The 9,637-nt window shown below is 49.7% G+C and overlaps 1 long non-coding RNA gene across 1 annotated transcript; it reads right to left on the bottom strand.

Moving 5' to 3' along the window:
• Positions 1–464: 464 nt before the first annotated feature.
• Positions 465–4,952, bottom strand: LOC106887919. Its single transcript, XR_001411996.1, has 4 exons — positions 4,837–4,952; positions 2,276–2,378; positions 1,205–1,323; positions 465–586 (listed from the first exon to the last, which is right to left on the bottom strand). It is a non-coding gene; the product is annotated as an uncharacterized LOC106887919 (long non-coding RNA).
• Positions 4,953–9,637: the final 4,685 nt, after the last annotated feature.

Below are 9,637 nucleotides of genomic sequence, written 5' to 3'. Positions count from 1 at the left end.
CCTCTCCCACCCTGCAGCAATGCTCCCTGGCACAAGCAGAAAGCAAGGCTTTTTCTGTGACACCCAGGAAAGGAAGGAGATGGCCAGCAGAAGGACAGGGAGATGGGCAGTGACAGAGGCTGCAGAGCTGAGCTGTGCTTTAAATCACCTGTGACAATGAGCTGGGAGAGGAGACAGGAGCTTGTCAGGCTTGGGTCAGCAGGAGCCAAACCTCTGGGGAGATGAGTGATCCTACCTGTGCAGGCACCGCTGCACACAGCATCGTGCTTTCCTCCTCTCTCTCTCTGTCGACTCTTCACTCACATAATTTTCTCCAAAGTATATTCAGGGAAAGGACAAAGAAAGACCCCTCTGGAATTTACCCCCACCCCATGTTGTTTTACCTTCTCTCCCCAAGCACACCCACACAGCTGCCACAGAGAAAGACACGTTGTCGGGAGAACCTGCCAGTTTGAGCAGCTTCTTCCTTCCCCTCTCCCATGCACCAAACAGAGACTGCGAGGAGAAAGGGAGCTTGTAAATCACCAGGGGACCAGATGCACACCGCCTTGTGTGCTTTTCTTCCTATGACAAGGACTCCTCAAGTCTGCAAGAGACAAATATGCGAAGTGTGGCGTTAGGATGTTGGGTACAGGAATGAAACGAGCTGTTGAGCTGCTGGAAACCACTCAAACTGTGAGGCATCAAGACTAGCAGTAGAAAAGTGTCATCTCCCAAAGTCAGTGATGACTAGGTAAGATCGTGGCAAGAGGACTGAGGAAGTACCTGATGGGATGCCAAGACTAGCAGTAGAAAAGTGTCATCTCCCAAAGTCAGTGATGACTAGGTAAGATCGTGGCAAGAGGACTGAGGAAGTACCTGATGGGATGCCAAGACTAGCAGTAGAAAAGTGTCATCTCCCAAAGTCAGTGATGACTAGGTAAGATCGTGGCAAGAGGACTGAGGAAGTACCTGATGGGATGCCCCATGTGATGACCAGATGAGAGATCACTGATACAAGCACAAGTCGTGGTAGGTTGACTTTGGGGAAATTCTTTTGGAAACCCATTGGTGAACCCAGTCGCTGATCAGAAAGAAGAAAAGGACTCTCTGCCCTTGCAGCCCCAGTGGAGGACCCCCAGGTAAGCGCCAGTTGCCCACTGTCATCAGCACAGGGTACCCTGCCCCGATCACCAGTCGGGTGGTCTGCAAGGGCACGACTTACCTGGTGTGGCCGTGCTGTGTTGAGAGGTGGTGGTCCTGCTCCAGCTGGTCAATTAGCACATGAATGAGCCAGGATGATTGCTGTTTGTATGGCTGTCGCTGTCGTGCTTAGGTTAGATGCTGTTTGTGTATAATTGAAGCATTAGTAATAAAATACATAACAGTAGTTGGAATATGGGTATCCTGGTAAAAGATGGGATCGTACCATTCAACACAGCCCATGTCAGTTTCCATCCAATTCATCCTGCGGTCTCTGTGAAAATCGACCTTGAAGTTCCCAGCTTCAGTTGCTCTGTGACACCAGGCACCACACGGCCTGCCCTCCCTCCCCCAGCCCCCACATCATTAAAAATAATTAAACTCCTGTCCCGTGGTGTCCAGGTGTCACCAGACACCTGGTAAGTCTCACCTCTAACTACCCGCTCGGCTGTGCTGGAGCTGCCTGTGGGGTTCAGACGCTGCCTGTGGGGCTCAGCCCGCTCCCACCGAAGGGCCGGGGGAGCTGCTGGCAGGGCACCCCCAGCTCTGCTCGGCTTCCCAGGGCACAGTAGGGAGCCACAAGTTAATCAGCAGTGCCCCGCCGCAGGTCAGCACACCCAGCTATCTGTATTTTCCCTTGTTTGTCATTTTCCATCAATCTCCATTTTCCTCCAAACCTCTTTGGTGTTACCAATTAATCCAGAGGGTTTTCATTTACTCGGGCCGCCCAAACCAGCAATACACGAATACCCCCCACAATCCCTGCCAACAGCTCGTAATGCATTTTAACTGCTCCCTGGCCTTTGATGTGTTAGCCTTCTGGGCAACATTATCATTACCCTTTATATACCTCCGAAGGTGAACGCAGCGCTGCCCAGCAGCTTGCACATGCTAAGTGCAAGCTAGGGCTTGCTTGTGTCCCAAATAAAGCACGTTGTCCTAGGAACCACGCTAGAACAGTGCCCCCTCTGCTAGCAAAACCCCCAACAAGCCCCAAATAAACAGTAATAACATCCTGGGCTCTGGAGGGCTTCTTGTCGAGGTTGAGGAGCAAACGTGGAAAGGGATGGGACAAACCAAAAGGGGCGCTTACCTGGAGTGAAGCCATAAGTGGGGGAAAGGAGTCCTGGTAGGGTCTGGAAGTGTGGGCACCACGTCAGGGTGAGCAGATGGTGTGCCTTGCACACGTGCACTCGCTGGAAGCAAAAACACCATTTAACGAAGCACCAGATACGGCCAAATTCAGGAAAATGTAATGGGCAATTTTCAGGGCGCCAGGGGTGTTGCAGTCCCAGACCGGGGCATGCTTCACAACTTTGGAGCCATTTAGGGTTTTGAGGGCTCTCCTCATGGAAACAGTTACAATTGCATTTCTCAGAGAACATAAATCAGCATGGGTGGCGTCAGGCTGACGATTTGGAAGGGCGCTCAGCCCAGCTAGGAAAATGTGAAAACATTCGAGGGCCTGAAAGCTTCGTTTGAGATGGTACAGGTTAGCTGAGGGTGTCCCACCATGGCCACACGACTCACGGGCACTTAGGAGCTGGGGATGGAGAAACAAGCTCCCTGTAAGAAGCTATTTTGGGGGGAAACGATGGGTAAGGGATGTCAATATGGGTATGTGCAGTGGGAGGTGGAGCAAAGTCAGTTCTAAGGAAAATTGTCAGAGTCCCCAAGCCCAGCCAAGTATGGAAGAGATCCTGGCCTTGCCCAGCCAGGTTGTAACCTGCTCTGCATGCTCTCTGACAAAACATCTCCACAGTCACCCTATACCTTCAGAACAAAGCCCTGCTAGTTGTTGTCCTCCTCTACCTACCTAGAGCGCTGATGTTTTATCTCTTATAATTCAAAACTACCTTTGCTTTAGCATAATTTCCCTTTTGCAGGCATCATTCTGCAAAGGCTGAGCTGGGCTGTGCCCCTGCAGCCAAGAGCATGGTGTAGTGAGCACGGCCAGCCCCCAAAACCCTCCAGTTCTGCAAGGGGCTTGCTCTAGATTAAACTAGGACTGCTCCAAAAAGCTGGGAGAGAGGCAGAGAAAGGGGCTGCTTGCAGCACTTTGCTGCATTGGTCCCTTAAAAAAAAAAAAAAAAAAAAAAAAAGAAAAAAACCTCTCCACCACTTGACACCCAGACATTTGCACTGCACTGGGCTGGGACTACACCAGCCAAGAATAACTTAGGCCATTGAATTATTTAAGCAGTTGTTCGCACTCAATTAGATTTTCATGAAAGGTTAAGCAATAGGCTGATTCACAGAAACCTCTTCATGTTTATGGGCCAGCGGGAATTAGAAGCCCGAGGGAGTTGTTTTTTTTTTTAAAAAAGGACATTGGATGCTTTTATTAAAGGATCCTTTTTAAATATGGGCGCATAAAAAAAAAAAAAAAAAAAAAAAGAGGAATAAGCCCTTCTCCACTCTCCCTGAAAGCACCAAGCACCGAGGGATAAATAGATCAAAGAGAGGAGCTATTAAAAGAGGTCCAGGGGGGACCTGGTTTGAAGCAGGGCTTGGGACTCCAGACAATAGGCTGCCATTTTGAAGCAGCCACAGCCCAGGGTGCTCATGACAACGTGGTGGAAAACAACTGTCGCAGGGTACGACACTTGCTGGCAAAATAAACGGGCCCCAGAGAGTTCATTGTGCAGTGGCTGCTGACGTGCAAAGCCAGCGTTGAAAAACATAAACTGTGCTTTCTAAAAATATAAAAGAGCAGTGCCTGAGGGAGGGCGGCTCGGGGCGGGAGAAGCCGAGGGAAGAGACGGGCTTTGTTGCCACATCCCTGCAGGATTTTCGGGAAGGCACCGTGCCTTTCCATGCCCCACACCAAGAACAGGGTCACACTGGAGGCCCCGCTCACAGGAGCCACCACGCCATGCAAACAAGCCCCCCCTTCCAAAATCCCCTTCCCTTCATGAGCCCCCCGGAGGAGATGGCATCCCCCCCAGCAAGTCCTGCAGGCTGGAGATCATCCTCCAAGCAAAAACTGCCGGTTTGGGGAGCGGGAGCCACACACCCTGGCTGTGACTCAACACTTCACCACCAGGACAGGGGGGCTTCAGGCAGGTTTTGATGCCTGGAAGGTCTGACACACACAGCCAGACGCTCCCACGCAGGGGTGATCCCAGCTGCCACCACCACCACCACCAGCAGCTGCTTTTCCAAACCCCCAGAGATGGAGAGGGTTCCTCAGCCACAGCAGTAGCCAGCCAAGAAAGAGGGGCAGAAATGGTTAAAACTAGCTAGCAAATAAAATTCCCAGTAGAAATACACGGTCCGGGCAGAGAAAAGCATCCTTTTTCCAGCACTGCCAACCCCACATACTCAAAAATTATGCGTCAGGCTCCAGAGAATCACGGCTTGAAAATCATAAGGGGTTTTGTTCTGGTTTTTAAAGAAAATTATGAATGTTTGAGCTTTTCCTAATTGCACTCTGGTTTCTTGAACTTTATGATCGCATTTTCAAACTTTTCTCCAAATCCCCGAGGGCTACAAACTTCTACATTTTTATTATAAAATAAAGTTGAGAAGCTCACCTAATGCCCACAGCTTTGGGGCAAACAGCTAAGATCAAAAGACTTACGCTAAAATGAGGAGAATAGGAAATACTGGAGATCTTGAGAACGAGCACCCTGCAGTACACACGTCTCTCACCATTTTTCTCCAGTGTTGCGCAAAAACACGTTTAGAAGATATTTTGCAGTTTTAACAAACATCACGTTGCTTAAGTACTTCCTTTGCCAGCGTGAAGAGCAGGTCTTCAGTGACATTCTGCCTCCAAGAACAACGTTGCTTGCAGACAGGGGCTGCAGAAAAGTTAAAACTGAAGCTGGTGTTCCAGGCTGAGGGGACCAGAGGAAATTTCCAAGAGCACGTTGTGTGCTCGGGGTTGCTGCTGTTCATGGAGCAGGGAAGGCTGGGAAACATTATCCAAGGTCAAATCCAGGCCCGACCTTCCATCTTTATCCTGATCCATACAGCAACTTACTGCCCAAAAGGGGTAGGTGGGTGCCATCCAACTTACTTTCTTCGTCTCCGAAGGTGCTGAAAGAACTGCCATGTGTCTTTCCAGGGATACCTGTGTTACGGGGCAGTTAGGCTGTGATAATATATCAGCCTGTAAAGAGCTCAGTCATCCTCCAAGATTAAAGGTTGATCTGAGTGCAGACTCACTGTTGAGCCTCCTGAAAGGCTCTGGTTTGTAACATCCTGATTATGATTGCTGCCTGTAAGAGAACGTGATACTCTCCTTTGCACTGGTCCTGTTAAGTTTATTTACTGTAACACTTGCTGAAACATCCTCTTGTAGAGATAATGGCTTCCTTCGGTTGCTGTCAGAATGAACAAATGGAAATAAAAGCATGCCACTAATAATTGTGTCCTACTCTAATTAAAGCAAGACAAAAGCGTTGCACTGCCGGGTTTGGCTCACCATGGCCAGGGTGCTTGGACAAGCCCAAGGGCAGGGGCTCACCACAGGACTGCCAGTAACTGAAAGACAACAGTGCCTGATGGATTAGTGGAACTCAAAGCCACGAGGTTTCCACCAGCCCAGAAATTCGGCAAAACACCCTGGAGGACTATGCAGACATTTGGTGCCCAGATAGGGATCCGGTGCCCAGAGGTGCTGCTGTGGGCAGAGCTCAGCACACGTGGGGCTGAGGGGCAGCCAAAAGGGGAAGGCAGGGGGTGAAGTAAGTTTTAAGAAGTAAGCAAAAGTTTTTCAACAGCCCTCTTGAACTTTTCTTGGCCCAACTGCACCATGCAGAAGGGCCAACAGCTCTACTCAGGCAGGAGGCAACAGGACTTTCACAAGATGGTGCTCATCTCCCAGGGTGCTGGGGACCCTCACCACCCCCTCAGATCGATGGAGGATGCACCTGGAGCCCACGACACCAAGCTCCCAGCCTTCCCAACATTGCATCAAGACATGGTGGAGCCCAGTATCACATCTCCCATCCTCCAGGGTTTTCATCCTCACCACTAGAATGTCCCTGCCTGCAGAGGTAAAAGAGAGGCAGAAATTTGCTTACCTGTGTCCTACAGCATAGGTAAGCAAGGAAATAGGTCCAGCTCTCTTCCCCTGGAAGCAAGCAGTGTAACCCTCTACATGTCCTGCCTCTTCAGGCTGAATCAGGGGTCCATCACAACGGATAAAAGTTGAAGAAAAAGACAACCAAGTAAGTGGGGGAGAAAAAAAGAGCAAAACTCTCCCCAAATCCAAAGTAAAAAGCAGTGGCATAATCTCGTCATTGAGCACTCACAGAGGTGACCATATCCAAGCACTGCTGGACACCCAGATATTTATTCAGGATTGCTCTGCTGATCGGTTGCGGATCATGCAAGAGCTGGGCCAGTAGCCCAGGACTGACCCAGGGACAGCCCAGGCTTCAAGCATCCCTTGGGATGTGGTTTTAGATGTTCCCCCTGAGCTGAAGCTCTGCCTTTTGCAGCCCTGCTGTCCCCTGTGCCCACTTGGGACCCTCCTCGGGCTGGCACACCTGGGGCATCCTGATGTGCCACGGGAGCTGGGCTTTCACACCAGCCTTTCTGTGGCTGCTGGGAACCCAAGCAGGCTTAAAAGAAAGCCCTTCCGTAGCTAAAACGTGCTGTGCTCACCTCTTATTAAGCTCAGATGGCTTCAGGAGCTTTCTTCACACAGGGGACAGTGATAAAGCAGGGAGCAAGACCGAGACTGACCCCAGGCACCTGCCCAGTGGCTTTCCTGGTCCTGAGCCTCCTGAACAAGTGCTGTGTGGCTCTCAGGGAGATCTCTGCTGCTAAGCAAGATAACACAGCCTCTTCTCAAAGCTCCTGACACACCTATGGGGGAGAGACAAGTCTGATCTTCTAATACGCACAGCCTACAGCTTTCCTGTAAAGGCTGTAACTACAAGAGGAAGAGAGAGGAGAGACAAGATCGTTTCCAGGCACAGCAGTGATGCAAGGATGCCGAAGGAGCAGACAAGAACCAGGCAAAGCCATATTGTCCAAAGTGGCAGCACTCTTTTCCTCCTTATTCGCCCTGTAACTCCAAAGTGTCAGCTTGGTCCTGCAAAGTCAGGTGTGCACTTAAACACAGCTCTGGCTTGGACTGCATTACTTAAATTATGTTTTCTTTTTGTTTTACAAAAGAGAGATTTTTCCTGAAGGATGGTGGCTGAAGGCATCACAGCAGAGTTGAGGAACAAGAGGAGATGGAGCTCAGCATGTCGACAGGTAATTTACCCGAACTGATTTGCAGGTGAAGATTAAAGTTTCCAGGCAGCTAAAGCTGCACGTTGCTGGCTGGAGCATGGTCTCAGCAGCTCGAGGATGATGTCTGGAGCAATGTCAGGACCTGGACTTTGCTAGCATGCCCCCGACACCCTCAAAGGCACGGAGGAGCGTGGGATGCTCTCCTCTGGCGCTGCATGCGTGCTGCAAGGGAACCCCCAGCTCTCCCACTGAGCCTTCACGTGCAGGCACTGAATTGAGTGGTTCTGGGGCATTGCTGCTCTGTGGCCACTGGAGAAGTCTCCCACACAGCCACCTGGTTGTTTATTTCTAAGATTAAACCCTGGCAGTAGTTTTCATGCCTTCTCTTTGACATGGAAATTTCTCTCTCTCATCAAGGCAATTTGGCTGCCCATCAGATGGGAGCTTGGGTGCAACAGAAGGGGAAAGACTGGGTGATGAGGCTGCCTTTTCATAGACCTCCTGGTTCTCCCTTGGAGTTTGAGTAAGGGTCTTGGACTTTTTCAGTAATCCTAATCACTTTATTTCTTATTTCCCACTTACCAAGTCATCTCCTTTATTAAGTCTTCATGTTCACCATGTAGGAAGAAGAGCTACTCCATGTCACTGATGGAGCAGTTTAAAGCTATGGAGGTAGAATTCGAGCACAGGCTACTCGATTAAATTGTGTAAAATAAGCTTTGATACCAATGAAGCACACTCACCTCAGCTCAAGATGCCGTTACCCTCCACAGGTATATAGCATCCACAGCTGGGCAAGGGACTAGGAAACCTTCTGCTGCCCAGATCAGCTCTCCCAAGCTCACACCAAAGAGGCTTCCCACCTGACCAAGAGAAAACACAGTGTTTTTCTGAGCAGTTATCACCCTGCAAATATCAGAAGAGCAGACAAGGCTCATTTCTCCCATAAAGCTAAGAGCAACAGTGAAGGCTATATGGATTGGATACAGGCTTAAGGAAGCTCCTACTGGCCTGCCAACAGCATTTTACCAAAGTTTCAAGGAAACTTAAGCTGTCAAATTTTTATGAAGCTATTTTTGACATCTAGTCCCTAAGGAAATGGAACAGTCAAAATTAACCAGACCTACTAATTCTGTAGTTAACAAGTGACTACAATAGACAATAAATAATATCTCTTTTCCCACGGAGAAAAATAAGCATCACAGACAAGAAAGTACTTCCTTCTGTGGAGTTCTCTCCCAAAAACATCCACCCTCAAGACAAACCTGCTCCAGCACCAAGCTGACACCCTTCCTGTGGGCAAAGCCACAACCACTCTCTGCATCTGGGAACATGGGGTAACCCCAGTGCTCCCCTCAACCCTTGGAAAGATCCCCATCTCATCAGCACAGGGGTTTCTACCCCAGACCTGCAGACTGCTCCCCACCAAGGGAAAACTGAGCCTCTCCCACATATCACCACGTCGCACTGGCTCCTTAGAGAAACCCAAGCAGGTATCAGAGTGGTCAAAAATCCACGGCAATCTGTGTTTTCTATCTGTAAAAATCACCCATCTCCAGAAGTGGATGGAGCTCTTGGCCTGAAGTAATTTAAAACCCCATAGGGTAAGTAACACCACTGAAAGGATTGGGCAAGACCCTTCACTGCCACTAAGGTCCTTTGGCACTTCATGGTGCTGGTGGAAAGCCTTGCTCTAGAAGTTAGGAGGAAGGGGCCACCTACAGAAACGTTGGTCTCAATGGCTGAGGTGCCTCACTCAGGCTCTTGGGAGCAGCTTTCCTTTCTCCAGAGCCCCCCACCGCTCAAGGCATAAGCAATGCCCACCTGGCCAGCAAGCTCAAATTTAAAACAGCTTCCCTTAAAGGGAGAAGAGGCACCGGAGTAAGCTCGTTTTTCACTGCTGATCGACCAGAGCATGCCCAGCTGACACTGCCAAGTCCCCTCCGGGTCTCCGGCTGAGGCAAAGCCATCAGTAAAATCACAGGAGGGTGCACTATCCCCTCCTCTGGCTGTTTAAAATAAGTGTCACTAAACCAGACAGATGCTGGCGCTGTCTCTCAGCAGGCGCTAATTTAGCCCATACGGAGGGCTCTTACATCATTTGTTCTGGGCACAGCTTAATTGCAAAATTAATTATTTTCCTATCAAACAAAATTGTATAAGAGGGTAGTCATGGGATTTTTAAGCCTGACGGATGCTAAATGGGATTTGAATAAATACAAACAACTTTGGCTCCCGTCTGCGCTCTGGACCGCTA

Source organism: Calidris pugnax, unplaced genomic scaffold (assembly GCF_001431845.1).
Source record: "Calidris pugnax isolate Ruff unplaced genomic scaffold, ASM143184v1 scaffold56, whole genome shotgun sequence".
Lineage (NCBI taxonomy): Eukaryota > Metazoa > Chordata > Aves > Charadriiformes > Scolopacidae > Calidris > Calidris pugnax.
The sequence above is the reverse complement of the archived record's forward strand: the minus strand, read 5'-3'. Positions and strand labels throughout refer to the sequence as shown.